At 48.0% G+C, this 25,663-nt stretch overlaps 1 protein-coding gene across 5 annotated transcripts in view; it reads right to left on the bottom strand.

Annotated features, from left to right (window-relative positions):
• Positions 1-25,663, bottom strand: part of cabin1 (calcineurin binding protein 1) — a 464,264-nt gene that overhangs the window by 47,143 nt on the left and 391,458 nt on the right. The gene's annotated exons all lie outside the window — the stretch shown is intronic.

Genomic DNA, 25,663 nt, shown 5'->3' on the forward strand with positions numbered 1-25,663 from the left:
TAAAAAGTAATCGAAGTGTGACGTCACCAGAAAGCAGGTAAGTGATTGGTTGGTGAGTATTTCTGTCTTTCTCCTTTCTTCCAAACTTAAATTTTGTGGTTTATAGTTTCTAGGGTCTCTGTTGTGTAGTGGGGACTGCTGTTAAACAAAGGCCCTTGAGTATATCATTTAATTGGAGTGTAATTGGTGGGATTGATTTGATTGAATTTAATTTGAATTAATTAAAGGGTAAGTCATGGCAGGACAGCTCGGTGCCGTGGTATGCTCCTCCTGCACTATGTGGGAAATCAGGGACACTTCCTGTGTCCCTGACAACCATGTGTGCGGGAAGTGTATCCAGCTGCAGCTACTGGCAGACCGCATTGGGGCGCTGGAGCTGCGAATGGCTGCATACTGGAGCATTCGCAATGCTGAGGACATCGTGGATAGCACGTTTAGGGAGTTGGTCACACCGCAGGTAAAGGATGCACAGGCAGGAAGAGAATGGGTGACCACCAGGCAGAGTAGTAGGCACAGGCAGGTAGTGCAGGCGACCCCTGGGGCCAACCCCCTCTCAAACAGATATACCGCTTTGGATATTGGTGAGGGAGGTGGCTTATCAGGGGAAGGCGGCAGCAGCCAACTTCCTGGCACCGTGGGTGGTTCTGCTGCACAGGACGGGAGGAAAAAGAGTGGGAGAGCTACAGTGATAGGGGATTCTATTGTAAGGGGAATAGATAGGCGTTTCTGCGGCCGCAAATGAGACTCCAGGATGGTATGTTGCCTCCCTGGTGCAAGGGTCGAGGATGTCTCAGAGCGGCTACAGAGCATTTTGGAAGGAGTGAACAGCCAGTTGTCGTGGTGCATATAGGTACCAACGATATAGGTAAAAAACGGGATGAGGTCCTAAAAGCTGAACATAGGGAATTAGAAGGTAAATTTAAAAAATAGGACCTCAAAGGTAGTAATCTCAGGATTGCTATCAGTGCCATGTGCTAGTCAGAGTAAAAATAGAAGGATATTTCAGATGAATACGTGGCTAGAGGAATGGTGTAAGGGGGAGGGATTCAAATTCCTGGGATGTTGGAACTGGTTCTGGGGGAGGTGGGACCAGTACAAAATGGACGGTTTGCACCTGGGCAGGACTGGGACCGAGGTCCTCGGGGGAGTGTTTGCTCGTGCTCTGGGGGAGGGTTTAAACTAAAATGGCAGGGGGTTGGGAACCTGTGCAGGGAGACAGAGGAAAGGAAAACAAGGATAAAAGCAAAAGACAGAAAGGAGAAAAGCAAAAGTGGCAGTCAGAGTAATCAAGGGTTTAAATCAAACATGGCCACAGTAAATAATAATTCTAAAAGGTCTAAGTGTTAAAAAAAACAAGCCTGAAGGTTTTGTGTCTTAATGCGAGGAGCATTCGTAATAAGGTGGATGAATTAGCTGCGCAAATAGATGTAAACAGAGATATGATTGGGATTACGGAAACATAGCTCCAAGGTGACCGGGGCTGGGAACTCAACATCCAGGGGTATTCAATATTCAGGAAAGACAGGCAAAAAGGAAAAGGAGGTAGCATTGCTGGTTAAAGAGGAGATTAACACAATTGTAAGGAAGGATATTAGCTCTGATGATGTGGAATCTGTATGGGTAGAACTGAGAAATAGAAAACGTTAGTGGGAGTTGTATACAGACCCCCAAACAGTAATGCGGAGGCTGGGGATGGCATTAAACGGGAAATTAGAGACGCGTGCAATAAGGGCACAGCAGTTATCATGGGTGACTTTAACCTACATATAGATTGGGCTAACCAAATTAGTAACAATACTGTGGAGGAGGAATTCCTGGAGTGTATACAGGATGGTTTCCTGGACCAATATGTCGAGGAACCAACTGGAGATCAGGCCATCTTAGACTGGGTATTATGTAATGAGAAAGAAATAATAAGCAATCTTGTTGTGCGAGGCCCATTGGGGCGGAGCGATCATAATATGATCGAATTCTTCATTAAGATGGAGTGTGAAGTATTTGATTCAGAGACTAGAGTCCTGAATTTAACTAAAGGAAACTATGATGGTATGAGGCGCGAGTTGGGTAGGATTGATTGGGGAATGTTACTCAAAGGGTTGACGGTGGATAGTAAATGCCAAACATTTAAAGATCGCATGGATGAACTACAGAATTTGTTCATCCCTGTTTGGCATAAAAATAAAACAAAAAAGGTGAATCAACCGTGGCTAACAAGGGAAATTAGGGATAGCATAAGATCCAAGGAGAGGACATATAAATTGGCCAGAAAAAGCAGCAAACCTGAGGATTGGGAACAGTTTAGGATTCAACAAAGGAGGACAAAGGGATTAATTAAGAGGGGGAAAATAGAGTATGAGAGTAAGCTTTCAGGGAACATAAAAACTGACTGTAAAAGCTTCTATAGATATGTGAAGAGAAAAAGATTGGTGAAGTCAAGCGTAGGTCCCTTGCAGTCAGAATCAGGGGAATTTATAATGGGGAACAAAGAAATGGCAGACCAATTAAATACATACTTCGGTTCTGTCTTCACAAATGAGGACACAAATAACCTCCCAGAGGTGTCGGGGAACATAGGGTCTAATGAGGGAGAGGAACTGAAAAAAATCAGTATTTGTAGGGAAATGGTGTTAGGGAAATTGATGGGATTGAAGGCCGATAAATCCCCAGGGCCTGATAATCTACATCCTAGGGTACTTAAGGAAGTGGCCCTAGAAATAGTAGATGCATAGCTGGTCATCTTCCAAAATTCTATAGACTCTGCAACAGTTCCCATGGATTGGAGGGTAGCTAATGTTATCCCACTGTTCAAAAAAAGGTGGTAGAGAGAAAACGGGGAATTATAGACTGGTAAGCCTAGCATCGGTAGTGGGGAAAATGCTAGAGTCCATTATAAAAGATGTAATAGCAGAGCACTTGGAAAACAGTGACAGGATCGGACAAAGTCAACAGGGATTTACAAAAGGTAAATCATGCTTGACTAATCTACTGGAATTTTTTGAGGATGTAACTGGTAAAATAGATAAGGGAGAACCAGTGGATGTGGTGTATTTGGACTTTCAGAAGGCTTTCGATAAGGTCCCGCATAAGAGATTAGCATGTAAAGTTAAGGCACATGGGATTGGGGGCAAGGTACTGACTTGGATAGAGAACTGGTTGGCAGACAGGAAGCAAAGAGTTGGAATAAACGGGTCTTTTTCCGAGTGGCGGGCAGTGACTAGTGGGGTACCGCAGGGATCAGTCCTAGGACCCCAGCTATTCACAATAGATATTAATGATCTAGACGAGGGAACTAGATGGAATATCTCCAAGTTTGCAGACGACACAAAGCTGGGTGGGCGTGTGTGCTGTGAGGAGGATGCCGAGAAACTCCAGTATGATTTGGACAGGTTGGGTGATTATACTGCAACTGCCATGCATCTGCCCAATGTGGATAAACGCGAGGTTATCCACTTTGGTGGCAAAAACAGGAAGGCAGATTATTATCTGAATGGCAATAGATTGGGAGAAGGGGAAGTGCAACCAGACCTGGGTGTCCTTGTGCATTAGTCGCTGAAGGTAAGCATGCAGGTGAAGCAGGCGGTTAAGGAGGCAAATGGTATGTTGGCCTTTGTAGCGAGAGGGTTTGAGTACAGGAACAAGGATGTCTTGCTGCAGTTGTACAGGGCCTTGGTGAGACCACATCTTGAGTATTGTGTGCAGTTTTGGTCGCCTTATCTGAGGATGTTCTTGCCATAGAGGGAGTGCAGCGAAGATTCACCAGACTGATACCCGGGATGGCAGGAATGATGTATGAGGAGAGATTGGGTCGACTGGGCTTATACTCGCTGGAGTTTAGAAGAATGAGAGGGGATCTCATTGAAACTTATAAAATTCTAACAGGGCTAGATAGACTTGATGCAGGAAGAATGTTCCCGATGGCCCGGGAGTCCAGAACCAGGGGTCACAGTCCAAGGATAAAGGGTAAGCCATTTAGGACAGAGATGAGGAGGAATTTCTTCACCCAGAGAGTGGTGAACCTGTGGAATTCTCTACCACAGAAGGCAGTTGAGGCCAATTCATTAAATATATTCAAGACGGAGTTAGATATATTTCTTAAGGCTAAAGGGATCAAGGGATATGGGGAGAAGGCAGGGACAGGGTACTGAATTTGGATGATCAGCCATGATCTCATTGAATGGCGGAGCAGGCTCGAGGGGCCGAATGGCCTACTCCTGCTCCTATCTTCTATGTTTCTATGGGAGTGAGAAAGAAATGCCAGGCCATGTCAGAGGGATATCTCCTCCGCTGCATGGCACCAGTAATGATCCCCAGGCAGCAGTGTGTGGAAAGTACCAATAGTAAAGATGAATGCCGACTGTCCACTGGGCACATGAACACTACCCCAGCTTCCAGCCCCACTATGATTTTGCCAGTTAATTCAGGGTCAGGGAGGGGTGGAGGAAAAAAAATCCAAAGAAATTTGAAATAACGATTTTTTTTAAACGCAGAATCAGGCACCATAATCGGCTCTGACTTCCGAGAACAATCCAGAAATGCGCTAGCATCCACAGTATTGTATGCCTTAAAAAAAAAGGTTTATGAATCTGAAGGCTTCTATCCCTGCTCACCCAGTACCGAGCCCACTGCTTACACACCCACGCATGTGGTAATAAACATTATAACTCATCCAAGACAGATTTCTGGCTCTTGTACTGTTTTCACTTTGCTCACTGCACACTGCCTGCCCATACCCATCAGTGGGAATCGTTAATGGCACAAGGCAGTGCTTTCAGCTGGTTCGACCCTGTGGCTATTCAAGTGATTATTTCACTGGCACGACATCCCAGTTTCAGCTTAATCAGCTCCGTCACCACCTGAAACTCACATTCTGCATCAGCAGTGCCACGGCAACTAAAACAAAAACAGCCACAAAACAAGTCGCCTGCTTCATTTATCACATTTCATGAACAGGCTGATATCTGCGAGAGCTCGAGCCTGTAACTGTCAGCCACGCTGCTCTCACTGAAATGAGCCAGTTGCTGGACAAATCCTTTAAACAGTTGTGGTAACAGGACTGCAAGAGCCCAATGTTTGCATCGAAACCTACTCAAGATTTCATTTTTTTTTTTTTAAGAGCACACAGAGATAGTTTCCTGGCAATACGTGAAGAGAGAAGATCTAAGTGAGTTAGTCCAGTCCATTTACCTGCTCTGCAACCGGCATTAAATTAGATGAATAATAATCATTAAAAAGCTATTTCAAAGAGAAAAAAACTGTGTTCTGATAATTAGATACAATAAGGTCAAGACTAGTTTAAAAACAGCTCTCATATTTCATTAAGCAGGACGAGTCTGGTTTCAGTTTGTTCCTATGTTTGACCCCCTTCCTTCATTTACCAACAGTACTAACAGGGAATGGAGCACAGTTAGTGTGAGACTGCTCCCCTTTGCCTCGATCAACAGAATCAATGAGTGCCTGGGTTTCAGTAGTTTCTGTGGTGCCACCTTGAAGCAGGAGATGACTCCATCATTCCTGGCTTGATTACCTCCGATTAGATAATGACTCCTGTCACACTGCAATCATGTAGTGATGCATTTACTTATCTCGTTGCTCCTGAATGAAATGTTACAGCAGTCGTGTCACATAGCCCCTCATTTGCAGCACACAAACTGAAAATAAGCTGCAATTTGTGGGGTGCTGCACACACATTTACACAGGTCAAGAGTCGCACACTGCAAATGGATTAAAGGACTCTTTGAACTGGTAATAGCAGTGCTGAAATGAATATTACCATCTGGAAAACAAAATCTATAAACATTTGAAAATAAATCCATGTAAATGTACTAGAAATAAAAGATACTGCAGGCAAGAACAGAGCACCAGGATTTTAGAATCCACTGAGGATAACCTGGGTTTAGTGCCTAGTAATCTGAGCAGATGCTGGGAGGTAATCTCAGTGCAATGGTGGGTAATCTGGGTGCATCAGTTTCACTCTTCAGAATCTGTCTAGGAAAGTCACTGCAGACCTTTTTCTGCCCACAGGATGACCCATCCTTCAATGTAGTCGTTAGTTTTAAACCCATTGCCGCAATGCAATTTAACACCAGAGTCTATACTTCAAAGTTCAAAATTACAGCTACAGTGCTATTTTACACTCTCGTCTATTGCTCATCAATGGGGTGGAAATTAGAAACGAAACAATATTTATTGTATGGAGCCAATCCTCATGAAGGAGAGAAGAGAGATTCAAACAGGATTGATTTGAATTTATGATCCGGACAAAGTGCGGTGAATTGCAGGACATTTGTAAGGCAGATTGGAGGATACAATCAGATTTATTCTTTTGTGATATTCTGTTATTTCTGAACTGAGTGGTAAAGGTTTGCTGTGATGGCAAAGGTAGCATGTTTAAAGCATACTAAATTTGGAGCTCCTCTGTAGTGTCTTTAGTGTCAGCCGTGACTCAATGGGCAGCACTCCTCCGAGTCAGAAAGTTGTGGGTTCAAGTTCCACTCCAGAGACTTGAGCACAAAATCTAGGCTGACATCCCAGTGCAGTGCTGAGGGAGTGCTGCACTGTCGGAGGGGCCGTCTTTTGGATGAGATGTTAAACCGAGGCCCTGCTTGCTCTCTCAGGTGGACGTAAAAGATCCTATGGTCCTATGATATAATCTCCTTCAGCCCCACAATGCCCCCCCCACCACCACCCCCCCGAGATATCTGCACTCCTCTAATTCTGCCCTCTTGAGCATCCCTGATTATCATCGCTCAACCTTTGGCGGTCGTGCCTTCTGTTGCCTAGGCCTTAAGCTCTGCAATTCCCTGCCTAAACCTCTCCGCCTCTCTTTCCTCCTTTAAGACGCTCCTTAAAACCTACCGCCTGCCCTAATTTCTCCTTATGTGGCTCAGTGTCAAATTTTGTTTTGTAACACTACTGTGAAGCACCTTGGGATGTTTTACTACGTTAAAGGCACTACATAAATAGAAGTTGTTGTTGTTGTGTTCTCCCCGGTGTCCTGGGCCAATATTTATCTCTCAATCAACATCGCTAAAACAGATTATCTGGTCATTATCACATTGCTGTTTGTGGGAGCTTGCTGTGGGCAAATTGGCTGCCGTGTTTCCTACATTACAACAGTGACTACACGTCAAAAGTATGTAATTGGCTGTAAAGCGCTTTGGGAGGTCCAGTGGTCGTGAAAGGCGCTGGAGAAATGCAAGTCTTTCTTTCTAGTGGACATCTGTGGTTGGCTTACTCAATGGATAATTGACCTTTATTCAACCAATAGTTTTCAGAAAAAAATTCTACGTTTTTTTATACCTGTTATACTTAAAACCATGGAGCCTATTGCACAGACTTTGTATTTGTGAACCCTTACAGGGATTCTTAGATATTCGTCCCAATTCATATCTCACCTGCCAAAAGTAAGTTAATTAACACAAAACCCAGGTTTGTCACCATTCACCCACTACTTCTCGATTGATCTGCTCCTTTCAACTTTGGTGATGTCCTGCACAACCAGCCTTTGTAAAGGTTTCTCGTTTTAAAACATCCTGGCCCTGCAATCCCATTTCTTTATGATGATTCTGACCTTTCACAAGCAACCCAGGATATGTTCTTCCCAACTACTGCAAGCCTCTCTACAAGCAGGTTGTTCAGCTGTTCCATACAAGACAGCACGGCGATACATAAAACTACTGAGTACAGCATGCACTGTGTTCATTGGCTGTTATGATGTTACCATCAGGAGAGAGATATTCTTCTCCAGAATTTCCCCCTCCCAAGTTGTGGTGTGTGCCCAGATGAATCAAATGATTTCCAACCGCAGCCCACCCCGTCAAACCACACATGTCAAGGTGAAACTTAGACCAGTGGGCCCAGCAATACTAAATGCATTTCTAGGGAGGGTGGGTTGAAGGGTTGGCCAATTATTTTATGGTCAACATACCTTCAGTGTAAAGCCTTTTTCCAAATGAAGTAAAATCACTAAACAACTACAACCTCCAGGAGTTTGATCTGTTCCATCATGTGAAGATTGTACTATCTCTTCCATAATGGCCCCAGCTACAGACCAGTCGCAGCTATTCTCCGTACAGACCACTTGTAGCCTCAGCTAAGCTGCACAACAAGGACATGCTCTGTCACAATTAAAGTTTAAACAATGTAAGTTAGAGACAGAAACAGTGGGAAAAGAGAACCAGCTGTGTGAAGAATAAATTATACTAAGAATGGGGAGAATCATACTGAAGATAGTAACCTTTTATTCTCCACATACCTTCAGGAATACACCACAGTATTTCCAAAAACAGAGTAGGTTGGCTAGCAATTAATTCTAAAGCCTGTACTAAGGACTGGCATATCAAACAGAGCAGCTTCTTCGGATGACCAAACAGAACACCCAAATGGATGTCATGTCCTTTATACCAGCTGACTTTGAGCTGTCCATGATCAAGGATTGTTTTCACGGTGGTGGGGGTAAGGGAATTACCCAAAAATTCTAGCTCTGCAAAATGGAGAGGTTTTGGCTCAAATCAGTACTTCAGTCAAGAGACAGCTCTGAGCCAGAGGACATGCCAACCTCCAACACTGTGTATGGTCCATGATTAGCAACTAGAGCTGTCGAGCTGGCTAGGATTCATGAACATTCAAGCTTAATTGTAACCCTGGCTGTTGCCTGATCTAGCAAATGAACCTGTGTACAGTCTTGATGTTCTTGGACTTTCAGAAGGCTTTCGATAAGGTCCCGCATAAGAGATTAGCGTGTAAAGTTAAAGCACATGGGATTGGGGGTAAGGTACTGTCTTGGATAGAGAGCTAGTTGGCAGACAGGAAGCAAAGAGTTGGAATAAACGGGTCTTTTTCCGAGTGGCAGGCAGTGACTAGTGGGGTACTGCAGGGATCGGTGCTAGGACCCCAGCTATTCACAATATATGTAAATGATCTAGACGAGGGAACTAGATGTAATATCTCCAAGTTTGCAGATGACACAAAGCTGGGTGGGCGTGTGCGCTGTGAGGAGGGTGCAGAGAAACTCCAGTACGATTTGGACAGGTTGGGTAATTATACAGCATTTGCCATGCATCTGCCCAATGTGGATAAATGCGAGGTTATCCACTTCGGTGGCAAAAATAGGAAGACAGATTATTATCTGAACGGCAATAGATTGGGAAAAGGGGAAGTGCAACAAGACCTGGGTGTCCTTGTACACCAGTCGCTGAAGGTAAGCATGCAGTTGCAGCAGGCGGTTAAGAAGGCAAATGGTATGTTGGCCTTCATAGCGAGAGGATTTGAGTACAGGAGCAAGGATGTCTTGCTGCAGTTGTACAGGGCCTTGGTGAGACCACACCTTGAGTATTGTGTGCAGTTTTGGTCGCCTTATCTGAGGAAGGATGTTCTTGCCATGGAGAGAGTGCAGCGAAGATTCACCAGACTGATACCTGGAATGGCAGGAATGACGTATGAGGAGAGATTGGGTCGATTAGGCTTATATTCGCCAGAGTTTAGACGAATGAGAGGGGATCTCATTGAAACTTATAAAATTCTAACAGGACTAGACAGACTAGATGCAGGAAGAATGTTCCTGATGGCGGGGGAGTCCAGAACCAGGGGTCACAGTCTAAGGATAAGGGGTAAGCCATTTAGGACTGAGATGAGGAGGAATTTCTTCACCCAAAGAGTGGTGAACCTGTGGAATTCTCTACCACACAGGGCAGTTGAGTCCAATTCTTTAAATATATTCAAGAAGGAGTTGGATATATTTCTTGAGGCTAAAGAGATCAAGGGGTATGGGGAGAAAGCAGGGACAGGGTACTGAGTTTGGATGATCAGTCATGATCACATTGAATGGCGGAGCAGGCTCGAGGGGCCGAGTGGCCTACTCCTGCTCCTATCTTCTATGTTTCTATGTTCTTGTATCTCCCTTCCATTTTCCCCACATCTTTCACCCCATTCCTCTTTATACTCCCCAGGAAAAGCCTGAAAATGGAGTACATCAATCTCCCAGCTTAATTCTTTTGACAGAAGTGCACATGTCGTCCCACAACACAGGTCCTTTGCATAATGAAGATTTTAATGTTTAATTTCTAGATTTTTAATCTTTTAAGTAGCAAGAATTCTACCAGTTGTATTCTCCCTCTCTCCCCAGTACAGACTGCAATTGACTCTGGCAGAACCCCACGGAGTCTACAACGGAAAATGCAGTCTTTGGTCAAATTTCAGTATTCAGAACATTGTGACTGTACATTTCTGTCGGAGTCTCTGCTTAAATGTGAAATTAGTGGCAGCGTCCAGCTCTTATACCCAAGAGCTTGCCGCTCAGCAGAGTACATTTTTTTTTAAATTCGTTCATGGGATGTGGGCGTTGCTGGCAAGGCCAGCATTTATTGCCCATCCCTAGTTGCCCTTGCGAAGGTGGTGGGGAGCCACCTTCTTGAACCACCGCAGTCCGTGTGGTGAAGGTACTCCCACAGTGCTGTTAGGGAGGGAGTTCCAGGATTTTGACCCAGTGATGATGAAATCTATGTGCAGATAAATAAAAAAATTGAGGTGCTAGGGCATTCAGCACAGGATACAATGTTCCAAGGGATTAATTTGACTAGAGAGATTTTTCATTAATATTCATTTTGAGCAAGTACTCTAGCCAGCATCACAGATTCAACAAATAATCACTCAACCCACAATATACAGTATGTGCACTGACTACAAAGAGTGTTGGGGAAGGTTTCAATTGACAGAGAAATTAAATTCGGGTGAAGAGTCTCGACCCAAAGCCTTAACCTGTCTTTTTCCTTTTCAGATGCTGATGGACCTGCTGTGTACTTCAGCAATTTCTGCTTTCGTTTCAGATTTAAAGCATTTTTATCTGAATTGTCAGGGATATATGGAAGAAATCCAAGAGACAGACTTGTCTTTACATTTTAATTCTGCATACAAACCTCAAGTGGTGCCAACTGCGTTAAGTCCTGGCTCTTGGCTCAGTGTTCTTGGGTATAACGTGCACTCTAAGGAGTTACTCTCGGCACGTCTCCATGGTTTCTTTTTATTAATGCAGCTTTATTAACACTCGGTGGTGAAATTTAGATACGTGTTCCCCACTGCATTCACTTAACAAAAATCTAATTATTACTGCTCCAGTGAAAATGGATTTCCCCATATAAAATGTCGTTGAATTTATGAATGAGGGAATTATTGAACATCAATGACGTTGATGCTTTGGTAACACACATCCTGTAATTAAGATCAGAATCACCATACATTTAAGAGAAAGGCGTATGGATTCTCGCCCTACTCCATCCAGAGTTCAGCTCTTCAGCAGAGGATTAGTGGCAACGCCAAGTTACAGTTGTCAGACTCCACATCAAGACCTTGAACTTGATGATTCTAGACAGCAATGGGTCAGATGTGTAGCAAGGTTTTATCAACAGTATGAGAAATGAGCTAGCTGACATCATTCCCTTTACGTGGGATTCAATTATTACGAGGCCTCCCTGCTAAACCCAGGGATTGAGAACAGGATGAATGGGCATGGTGGGAATAATACACATCCCAGGGCATGGTGCAGCATCCCAGGGATTTTTCAGCAAGTAAAACTCATGTTCTGGTCAGAGGGTCTCCTGCTGTGGAGAATGAAACTGAGGATCACACAAGATAAACTATTTTTGCTTGAAACCTATTAAAGTTACGACCCAATTTCAGGTTTCCTGTGGGCCCCCTCCACTCCGCCCCTCGATCACATGCACTATTCTCCGGTGCAAGGGGAATTTTTTTTTTTTTTTTTTAAAAACAGGGCTCACATGAAATCATGAACATGTTGTTTATGCACGTGTTTCTGATTTTGCTGTAAATAGAGATCAGAGGAAATCTTCCTCTGAGACTGGGCAGATGATCTTGTCCCAGGTCTCTGTCACCCTATAGCCGTCCACTAGGTGGTGTATCAGACTTGTCTTTCTTTCTATTTGTGTGGAGGTGCTTTTTCCCAGATATTGGAAATTTGCGATGTGGCAAGTGGAGGTCATTGGTGGCGCAATATGTTGATGCAGATAACAAGCATCTGACAAGAGGGAAAACAGAAAAAGGAAAAAAAAAAAAAAAAAATGGGTAAATTGAGCAGGAATGGGGAAAAAAGGAGCTAACGTGGGAGTTATGGGGAGAGTCAAAGGAAAAGGCTTGGGGCACAGACAGGCAGGTTATTGATTCTGTTAATTTAAGGAAGGAAGAACTTGCATTTCTATAGCGCCTTTTACAACTTCAGTACGTCCCAAAGCGCTTTAGAGCCAATGAAGTATTTTTGAAGTGTAGTCACGGTTGTAATATAGGGAAACATGGCAGCTAATCTGCGCACAGGTCCCACAAACAGCAAACATAGAAACATAGAAGATAGGAGGAGTAGGCCATTCGGCCCCTCGAGCCTGCTCCGCCATTCAATGCGATCATGGCTGATCATCCAAATTCAGTACCCGGTGACTGTGACCCCTAGTTCTGGACTCCACAACCATCGGGAACATCCTTCCCGCATCTAGTCTGTCCAGTCCTGTCAGAATTTTATAACTTTCAATGAGATCCCCTCTCATTCTTCTAAACTCCAGCGAGTACAAGCCCAATCGACCCAATCTCTCCTCATACGTCATTCCTGCCATCCCAGGTATCACCCTGGTGAATCTTCGCTGAACTCCCCCCATGGCAAGAACATCCTTTCTTAGATAAGGCGACCAAAACTGCACACAATACTCAAGATGTGGTCTCACCAAGGCCCTGCACAACTGCAGCAAGGCATCCTTGTTCTTGTACTCAAACCCTCTCGCTACGAAGGCCAACATACCATTTGCCTTCTTAACCGCCTGCTGCACCTGCATGCTTACCTTCAGCGACTGGTGCACAAGGACACCCAGGTCTCGTTGCACTTCCCCTTCTCCCAATCTATTGCCGTTCAGATAATAATCTGCCTTCCTGCTTTTGCCACCAAAAGTGGATAACCTCACATTTATCCACGTTATATTGCATCTGCCATGCTTTTGCCCAATCACCCAACCTGTCCAAATCATCCTGGAGTTTCTCGGCATCCTCCTCACAGCACACACGCCCACCCAGCTTTGTGTCATCTGCAAATTTGGAGATATTACATCTAGTCCCCTCGTCTAGATCATTAATATATATTGTGAATAGTTGGGGTCCAAGGACTGATCTCTGCGATACCCCACTAGTCACTGCCTGCCACTCGGAAAAAGACCCGTTTATTCCAACTCTTTGTTTTCTGTCTGCCAACCAGTTCTCTATCCAAGTCAATACCTTGCCCCCAATCCCATGTGCTTTAACTTTACATGCTAATCTCTTATGTGGGACCTTATCGAAAGCCTTCTGAAAGTCCAAATACACATCCACTGGTTCTCCCTTATCTATTTTACCAGTTACATCCTCAAAAAATTCCAGTAGATTAGTCAAGCACGATTTACCTTTTGTAAATCCATGTTGACTTTGTCCGATCCTGTCACTGTTTTCCAAATGCTCTGCTATTACATCTTATATAATGGACTCTAGCATTTCCCCCACTACCGATGTCAGGCTTACTGGTCTGTAATTAACGGGTTGGTCAGATGGGCGGAAAAGTGGCAAATGGAATTTAACCCGGAAAAGTGCGAGGTGATGCATTTTGGACGGACAAATAAGGCAAGGGAATACACAATGAGTGGTAGGACCCTAGGAAGTACAGAGGGTCAGAGGGACCTTGGTGTACATGTACATAGATCCCTGAAGGTAGCGGAACAGGTAGATAAGGTGGTTAAAAAGGCATATGGGATACTTGCCTTCATTAGCAGAGGCATAGAATATAAGAGCAGGGAGGTTATGATGGAGCTGTACAAAACGCTGGTGAGGCCACAGCTGGAGTACTGTGTGCAGTTCTGGTCGCCTCACTTTTGGAAGGATGTGATTGCTTTGGAGAGGGTGCAGAGAAGATTCACCAGGATGTTACCTGGGATGGAGCGCCTCAGCTATGAAGAAAGACTAAACAGGCTGGGGCTGTTTTCCTTGGAGCAAAGGAGGCTGAGGGGGGACCTGATTGAGGTGTACAAAATGATGAGGGGCATAGATAGGGTAGATAAAGAGGAACTTTTCCCCTTAGTAGGGGGGTCAATAACAAGGGGGCATAGATTCAGGGTAAGGGGCAGGAGATTTAGAGGGGATTTGAGGAGGAACTTTTTCACCCAGAGGGCGGTTGGAAGCTGGAACTCACTGCCTGAAAGGGTGGTAGAGGCAGGAACCCTCACAACATTCAAGAAGCATTTGGATGGGCACTTGAAATGCCATTGCATACAAGGCTATGGACCAAATGCTGGAAAATGGGATTAGACTGGACAGGGATTGATGGACGGCGCAGACACGATGGGCCGAAGGGCCTCTTTCTGCGCTGTAAAACTCTATGACTCTATAAAACTCTATGACTCCCCGTTTTCTCTCTACCACCTTTTTTTGAATAGTGGGGTAACAATAGCAATGTGATAGATAATCGGTTTTAGTGATGTTGATTGAGGGGTTAAATGCTGGCCAGGAGAACTCCCCTGTTTTTCTTCAAAATAGTGCCAAGGGATCTTTTGCATTCACCTGAGAGCGCAGATGGGGCCTCGGTTCAACGTCTCACCGAAAGACGGCACCCTCCGACAGTGCAGCACTCGAGTGTCAGCCTGGAGTATGTGCTCAAGTCCTTGGAGTGGGGCTTGAATCTACAACCTTCTGACTCGGAGGCTGGAGGGCTAACAGTGAGCCAAGGATGATGAGTTTTAATTCAGTATTTGACAGGGACGGATTGTGGTAAACCACTGTCATACCTGTCTGTGTCTGTATGTGTATTCCACTAGGTACAGGTCTGGACATGCCTCGGCTGACTCCTCCCACTATTCCAGGTATATAAGTGACTACCTCCCAGTCCCTTAGTATTCTGGACGGGTCGACCACTTGAGACAAGACCTTCATTCTTTAGTTAATAAAAGCCTGATTGTTACTCGCTCTACCTCAGTCTTTTGAGTAATTGATGGCGCATCACGGATGAAATCACACGCAAAGCAAATTAAGAATGTACTGTGACAAATTGTAACATGGACACAAACTGCTTTACCTACAGATATGCAAGTGTGTAAATTTCGTACTCAACTATTTGATCTCTTGTGGTGTTGCTCATGGATAAATTAAAACATAAAACTATATTTCCTACTATTCTATTGCTTAAATGTCTGTATTGTGTATATATCTCTATCAAATTTATAATAGATGGGTAGAAAGTGTGGACGCCCCCCCCCCCACAATTTTATATTCTATTCCTAACTTTACAAGCACCTTGCTGATAGGAATTTGTTTCAGTTGAAACTGCTCTGTGACCAACGAGATTGCGAGGAAAAGTCACCAATTATTAAAGTCACATGATTAGTACTGGCCAATAGGAGCAGGCCTTTATATATAATAAAATGACAAAACGCTTTAAATTGAAACAGGAAGTTGAGGTAATAAAACAGCATCATTACTTGTTCAATGACTCTTGCATTTGTACTTTTCATTTCCTTAGCTATTAAACCTCATCAACCAGATGGTCTCAGATCTAAGCTCGTCTCAGAAAGGCGTGGGTGCACAGTAATTCTGTACTGGAGTGGAAGTGCACAGTCAAACCTCAAATTCCTGCTTCAAGCCACAATGTTTTTATATACATCATTTTAAAGCTCATGGAAGCAATGCAATGTTATACCTTTACTGACAAATACAAACCTCTGTTCAATCAGGGGAAATGAGTAGTGGACTGGGGAATGGTGAGTTTGCCCTCGTCAAGGGGCAAAGCATAGCCTTCTAGAGGATCCTTCGCTCCTGACACTTGTTATAAATTCACTGATTTCGGAGTATAGTGGACACCAAACCTCACTCAGAAATCTTACAATGTCAGCACTGCTAAAAAGCTCAATTGCTCCCTTAGGCCTCAGCAGGTAGATTCACTACCCCGTGTGGTGGAAAGACACAGACACCAACAAAGTACCAGGTTCAATCTCTAGGCTGGGTTTAGTCAGCTGATCTGCATTGGCACAGTGGTGGGAATACTATAGGGAGAATACTAAAGTTGGCTTCAGTGTCTCTGGGAAGCAGCTTAAGAAGAGGAAAGCAAATGGGTGGTGCATGGGGAACCTCAGTTGGGTGGGGCAGTAATTCTGCAGCAGAGCGCAGGACCCTCCCAAAACCACGAGGTTACAAGTGCTAATTTCGACTCAATGACATTCAGACTCACCTACCTTTATTTAGTTTGTTCGTTCTGGCCTGATTGTATGATGGAGCAGTGCTCCATGTAGACTTATGGCTGTGCATTTAGATGGTCCTTACCTTGGCAGGACTATCCCTTACAGCATTACACTGTTCGTTAGTCAATCACAAAGCTGAATTATTGTCTATTGTACCATAATTGCTGGCTTCAAAACACCCAATGCTATCCACTGTGAAGCCTAAACCATTTACTGCTAGAACCATCATTTGGCACTATCTCCACTATGGTTCCTGGTCCTCAGACAACAAATTACACGTGTATAGTGTCTTTAACATAAAGAATATCCCAATGCTCTTCAGAGAGGCGTATGGAAATGGGCACTGAACCAAGAAAGATGTTAGAAGTGACAAGTAAGAGCTTAGTTAAAAAGATGAGTTTTGAGAGGAGGTGGAGAGGTTTAGGGAGGAAATCCAAGAGTAGAATCCAAGCAGCTGATGGTTGAGCTGACAGCATTGAGGACAAAAGGCCAGGCACAGACTGTTTGGGGGGGGGGGGGGGAATTTAAAGATGAGGATTTGATATTTAATGGAATGGGGGATGGTGAGCTAATGGAGGTCAGTAGGATCGGGTTAATTAGTTTGGGGGGGGGGGGGGGTGCAGGGTCCATGCATCAGACTTTTGGATAAGTTGGAGTTTATGGAGGTTGCAGGGTGCAAAAAGGAAACCAGCAAGAACATTGGAATAGTTGCGTCTAGAAAATGACAAAGCCATGTTTAAGGGTTTCAGTAGCGAAGGGACAAAAGTAAATGCAGAGGCAGGCACTGTTTCAAAGGTGGAAGTAACTGGTCGTTGTGGTGGAGAGGATATGGGGTCTGAAACTAAGCTCAGTGTCAAACAGGACGTCAAGATAGTGAATTGTTTGGTTGAGCCTGAAACAGTGCCCGGGGAGAGGGAAGGAATCGATGGCAAGGGAGTGAATTTTGTGGCAGGGGCCAACATTGGTGTCCCCGATGTTGAACTGGAGGGAGCTGTGACTTCATCTCAAGAGGTAGTTGAGAGATGATGATGAACAGGTAGAGCTGTCATTGGCATGCATGCTGGATTATCTGTACAATATTAACTTAGCAAAAAGCAGTTAACATGAATTCAGGAGGGGACGTTCCTGCCTGACCAACATCCTTGACTTCTCCGAGGAAGGAACAAGCTTGTGGGAAGCTCCACAACAGGGAATGCCTTAACACCCAGAAGGCTTTTATCAAAATCTCACTTGAAAGGCCATTCATTAAACTCAACGCTGTGGGAAATCAGGGTAAATCCTGGGAATGGACAAGAAACCGGCGGAAGGGTAGAAAACAGCAAGTTTTCTTCAGAGAAGTTATGTTGGCGTGTGTGGGGAGCCCAGAGCTCAGCGTTGGAACCACTACTGCTTCTAATTCACATTAATGATCTGGATTCAGAAGCCCTATTGAAAGTTGTCAAATTTACAGATGATACCAAATTAGATGGGGAAGTGTAATTGGAGGAAACAGTTCAGAATTTGGAGAATGAGAAATACATAGAAGTTACAACACGGAAACAGGCCATTTGGCCCCACTGGCCCATACCAGCTTTTATCTTCCATGCAAGAAAATAATCCTAATTACGTTTACTTACCCTGTTCCCATATCCTTCATCCACCTATCCAATCAAATCTTGAATGATGACATAGTTTGTGTCTCAACCACGAACCCTGGAAGTAAATTTCGCAGCCTTGCCAATCTCTGTACAAAGAAGTTTCTTCTGCTCGCTTACATTTAATCTAGTGTCTATGGCTCCTTATTCTAGGCCCTTCAATTACTAGAAAGTCTGCTTCTATCTACTCTGTCCCAGCCTTTCATAATTTTAAACACTATCATATTGCTCCATAATCTGTGTTGTAATGAAAAATGCCCCAATTTTTCCAGTCTTTCTTTGTATTTGTATTTCTTCATATCAGGCAGCATATGTCTTTCAGATATGCTTATTTCAGATTTCCAGCGTCCGCAGTAATTTGCTTTTGTTTGATGATGTCTTTTTCCTGTTTATAATTAGCCAACTTGATTTTATTCCTCTACTCCATGTCCCTCTTATTAAATTATTTCCTGCATGTATATCCTCATCTATTTCTCCCAGAGGTTAGCGGATCCTGTTTGTTTAATTTTCCCAGTCCCCCTCCTTCCTAGTTTAAATACCTCATCTCTTCCCTATTTGCCAGTACATTAGCACCTTCCTTGTTCAGATGCAGCCCCCTTTGCCCATCTGTCCCAGAACTGGTGTTAATGCCCTCTGAACCCTACATCTTTAGCCATGCATTCATTTCCCTAATCGCCCTGTCCTTCCCTATTCTAGCACATGGCTGTAGAAGTCATCTTCAGATTACCACCTGTGAAATCCTGCTCCTAAACTTGCTTACTCATCTCTGAATTCATCTTGAAGGACTTCAGGCCTTTCTTCATCTATATCATTGGTTCCCACATGCACCATGATGACTGGTTGCTCGCCCTCCCCTTGCAAAATCTTTCGGACAAAGTAAGTCAGTGGGCAGATCAATGGCAGATGATGTTTAATGCAGACAAGTGTAAAGTACTGCACAAAGGAAGGAAAAATAGGCAACACACATATTCCAAGAATGGTTTTGAGATAGGTACGGGTGAAGCTGAAAGAAATCTACGAGTCTTAGTACATTCATCACTAAAGATGTCCAACCAATGCAGGACAGCAGTCAGCAAAGCCAACAAAGCATTGAACTGCATAACCAAAATAGTAGAATAGTCAGAGGAGGTAGTGATCAAACTGTACAGCGCGCTGAGAGTGCATCTCGAGTACGGTGGCCAGTTTTGGCCAGCAAGAAATAAGAGAGACAAGTGCCGGAGGCAGTGCAGAAAAGAGGCACAAGGCTGATCCCCAGTGTCAGGGGTCTCAGCCACGAAGAAAGAAACTGGGGCTTTCAGCCTACATTACAACAGTGGCTATACTTCAAAAATACTTCATTGCTGTGACAGACGATGGGATGTCCTGGGGCGTGAAAGGTGCTATATAAATGCAAGTTTTTTATTTCTTTCTTTAGTGTGAGAGGTGATCTTATGAAGGTATAGAAGACTGTTAAGGGATAGGAAAAGTAAACCCAGAACGTTACTTCAAATTAAAGTGCAGGAGTAGGGGACACAGAGCCCAACTAGTAAAAGACAATTTAAGAACCGATAATCAGGAAATTCTTCTTCACTCCGTCTGATTAATGAGTGGAACTGACTTTCAGACAGAGTAGTGGAGGCAAACCCCTGGAATTATTTATGAAGCAATTGGATGCTGCAATATGGGGATTTTAGGATCGTTTTGGATGGATGAATTAAGATGGGCCGAATGGCCTTCCTCCATCTATAATTATCTTCTGATCCTGAAGCTGCTCCACACCTATGGATGATGTCACCAAGGCCAGCATGTGGATGAGAAATAGGAGGGGCCAAGAACAGACCCTAGCGGGACGCTGGAGGTGACAGTGTTGGGGAGGGAAGAGCGGCCATTGCTGGAGCTGTGCTAATTACCTTTGAAAGGCAGGAATAGAACCGTGTGAGGACAGTAATACATATATCTACTACGATCAATCCCCTCTTCTCAGACAGGCTCAGAATAACTCCTCCTTGCCACTTCCTCCAAAGATATCTCCAGTACTCAAAGTTTAAACAAACATTCAAAAAGGATCATAGTATTACATCATATATACAGCACAGAAACAGGCCATTCGGCCCAACTGGTCCATGCCAGCGTTTATGCTCCACACGAGCCTCCTCCCACCCTACTCCATCTCACCCCATCAACATATCTTTCTATTTCTTTCTTCCTCATGTGTTTATCTAGTTTCTCCTTAAATGTATCTATGCTAGTCACCTCAACCACTCCCTGTGGTAGCGAGTTCCACATTCTCACCGCTCTCTGGCTAAAGAAGTTTCCCCTGATTTCCCTATTGGATTTATGGCCCGAGTCCTGATCTGCCCCACAAGTGGAAACATCTTCTCTACGTCTACCCTATCGAACCCTTCCATAATCTTAAAGACCTCCATCAGGTCACCCCTCAGTCTTCTCTTTTCTACAGAAAAGAGCCTCAGCCTGTTCAATTTATCCTGCTGGGTATAAACCTCTCAGTTCTGGGATCATCCTAGTAAATCTTTCTTGCACCTTCTCCAATGCCTCTCTCTTTTTTATAATATGGAGACCAGAAATGTACACAAAGGAAAGCCCCAAAGGGACGTTGAAGTTGATCACAGCTCTCGAAGTTTGATTTGTAAAAGGAGTCACTTGTAACATAACCACCTCTTTACAGAGAGTACTCCTTGCACTTTACCCTTTAAACAGGAAAAAACCGTGACAATCGTATTCCGTCATTGCCGACACATAAAAAATAATAATACAGTGCATCATCAGAAAAGGAAAAGGAAAAGGAACGGGCACACACTTCAACAACTATCTACATGTCTGGTGTTACACACACACCCCCCACACACCCACCCCCCCCCCCCCCACACACTACACACACACACCCCCACACACACCACACCCCACACACACACCACACCCCACACACACACACACCACACCCACACACCACACACACACCACACACACACACACACACCACACACACACACACACACCACACCCACACACACCACACCACACCCACACACCCCACACACCACACCCCCCCCCACACACCCCAACCCCCACCCCACACACACACCCCCCCCACACACCCCACACACACCACACCCCACACACACCACACCCCACACACACACCACCCCCCACACACACACCACCCCCCACACACACACCACCCCCCACACACACACCACCCCCCACACACACACCACCCCCCACACACACACACCACCCCCCACACACACACCACCCCCCACACACACACCACCCCCCCACACACACACCACCCCCCACACACACACCACCCCCCACACACACACCACCCCCCACACACACACCACCCCCCACACACACACCACCCCCCACACACACACCACCCCCCACACACACACCACACCCCACACACACACCACACACACACCACACACCACACCCCACCCCACCCCACACACACACACACCACACCCCACACACACACCACACCCCACACCCCACACACACCACACCCCACACACACACCACACCCCACACCCCACACACACACCACACCCCACACACACACACACCACACCCCACACACCCCCCCCACACACACCACACCCCACACACACCCCACCCCACACACACCCCACCCCCACACACACCCCACCCCACCCCACACACACCCCACCCCACACACACCCCACCCCACACACACCCCACCCCACCCCACACACACCACACACACACACACACACACACACCCCCACACACACCCCACCCCACACACACCCCACCCCACCCCACACACACCACACACACACACACACACACCCCCCCACACACACCCCACCCCACACACACCCCACCCCCCACACACCCCACCCCCCACACACAACACACCCCACACACACACACCACCCCCCACACACACACCACCCCCCCACACACACACCACCCCCCCACACACACACCACCCCCCACACACACACCACCCCCCCACACACACACCACCCCCCCACACACACACCACCCCCCACACACACACCACCCCCCCACACACACACCACACCCCACACACACACCACAACACCACACCCACCCCACACACACACACACCACACCCCACACACACACCACACCCCACACCCCACACACACCACACCCCACACACACACCACACCCCACACACACACCACACCCCACACACACACACACCACACCCCACACACCCCCCCCACACACACCACACCCCACACACACCCCACCCCACACACACCCCACCCCACACACACCCCACCCCACCCACACACACCCCACCCCACACACACCACACACACACACACACACCACACCCCCACACACACCCCACCCCACACACACCCCACCCCCCACACACCCCACCCCCACACACAACACACCCCACACACACACACCACACCCCACACACACACACCCCACACCCCCCCCCCACACACACCCCACACACACACACACCACACCCCCCACACACACACACCAACCCCACACACACACACACCACACCCCACACACCCCCCCCACACACAACACAACCACCCCACACCCACACCCCACACACACACACCCCACCCCACACACACACCACACCCCACACACACACCCCCACACACACACCCCCCACACACACAACACCCCACACACACACACACACCACCCACACCCCCACACACACACCCCCACACACACACCACACCCCACACACACACCACACCCACACCACACCCCACACACACACCACACCCCACACACACAACCCCCACCCCACACACACACCACACCCCACACCACACCCACACCCACACACACACACCACACCCCACACACACCCCACACCCCACACACACCCCACACCCCACACCCCACACACACACCACCCCCCACACACACACCACCCCCCACACACACACCACACACACACACCCACCACACACCACCCCCCACACACACACCACCCCCCCACACACACCCCACCCCCCACACACACACCACCCCCCACACACACCACCCCCCACACACACACCACACCCCACACACACACACCACACCCCACACACACCACACCACACACACACCACACCCCACACACACACCACACCCCACACACACACCACACCCCACACACACACCACACCCCACACACACCCCACACACACACCACACCCCACACCCACCACCCCACACACACACCACACCCCACACACACACACACACCACACCCCACACACACACACACCACACCCCACCCCACACACACACCCCACCCCACACACCACACCCCACACACACACCCCACCCCACACACCACACCCCACACACCACACCCCACACACCACACACACACCACACCCCACACACACACCACACCCCCCACACACACACCACACCCCACACACACACACCACACCCCACACACACACACCACCCCACACACACACCACACCCCACACCCCCCACACACACCACACCCCCCACACACACCACACCCCCCACACACACACACCACACCCCACACACACCCCACCCCACACACACATCCCACCCCACACACACACCCCACCCCACACACACACCCCACACACCACACACACACCACACCCCACACACACACCACACCCCCCACACACACACCACACCCCACACACACACACCACACCCCACACACACACACCACCCCACACACACACCACACCCCACAACCCCCCACACACACCACACCCCCCACACACACCACACCCCCCACACACACACACCACACCCCACACACACCCCACCCCACACACACATCCCACCCCACACACACACCCCACCCCACACACACACCCCACACACCACACACACACCACACCCCACACACACACCACACCCCCCACACACACACCACACCCCACACACACACACCACCCCACACACACACCACACCCCCCACCCCCCACACACACCACACCCCCCACACACACACACACCACACCCCACACACACCCCACCCCACACACACATCCCACCCCACACACACACCCCACCCCACACACACACCCCACCCCCCACACCCCCCACACCACACCCCACACACCACACCCCACACACCCCACCCCACACACACACCCCACCCCACACACCACACCCCCCACACCCCACCCCACACACCACACCCCCCACACCACACCCCACACACCACACACCACACCCCACACACACACCACACCCCACACACACACCACACCCCACACACACCACACCCCACACACACACCACACCCCACACACACCCCACACACACACCACACCCCACACCCACCACCCCACACACACACCACACCCCACACACACACACACACCACACCCCACACACACACACACCACACCCCACCCCACACACACACCCCACCCACACACCACACCCCACCCCACACACCCACACCCCACACACCACACACACACCACACCCACACACACCCACACCCCCCACACACACACCACACCCCACACACACAACCCCACACCCCACACACACCACACCCCACCACACACACACACCACCACCCCACACACACCACACCCCACACCCCCACACACACCACACCCCCCACACACACACACCACACCCACACACACCCCACCCCACACACACATCCCACCCCACACACACACCCCACCCCACACACACACCCCACACACCACACACACACCACACCCCACACACACACCACACCCCCCACACACACACCACACCCCACACACACACACCACCCCACACACACACCACACCCCCACCCCCCACACACACCACACCCCCCACACACACACACACCACACCCCACACACACCCCACCCCACACACACATCCCACCCCACACACACACCCCACCCCACACACACACCCCACCCCCCACACCCCCCACACCACACCCCACACACCACACCCCACACACCCCACCCCACACACACACCCCACCCCACACACCACACCCACACCCCACCCCACACACCACACCCCCCACACCCCACCCCACACACCACACCCCACACACCACACACCACACCCCACACACACACCACACCCCACACACACACCCCACCCCACACACACACCACACCCCACACACACACACACACCCCACACACACACCCCACCCCACACACACACCCCACCCCACACACACACCCCACCCCACACACACCCCCCACCCCACACACACACCCCACCCCACACACACACACCCCACCCCACACACACACCCCACCCCACACACACACCCCACCCCACACACACACCCCACACACCACACCCCACCACACACCACACACACACCCCACCCCACACACACACCCCACATACACACCCCACACACACACCACACCCCACACACACACACACCACACCCCACCCACCACACACACACCACACCCCACCCCACACACACACCACACCCACCACACCCACCACACCCCACACACCCCACCCCACACACACACCCCACCCCACACACCACACCCACACCCCACCCCACACACCACACCCCCCACACCCCACCCCACACACCACACCCCACACACCACACACCACACCCCACACACACACCACACCCCACACACACACCACACCCCACACACACACCCCACCCCACACACACACCACACCCCACACACACACACACACCCCACACACACACCCCACCCCACACACACACCCCACCCCACACACACACCCCACCCCACACACACCCCCCACCCCACACACACACCCCACCCCACACACACACAC

Source organism: Somniosus microcephalus, chromosome 19, assembly GCF_052327205.1.
Source record: "Somniosus microcephalus isolate GS21.2 chromosome 19, FLI_Smic_1.0, whole genome shotgun sequence".
NCBI lineage: Eukaryota > Metazoa > Chordata > Chondrichthyes > Squaliformes > Somniosidae > Somniosus > Somniosus microcephalus.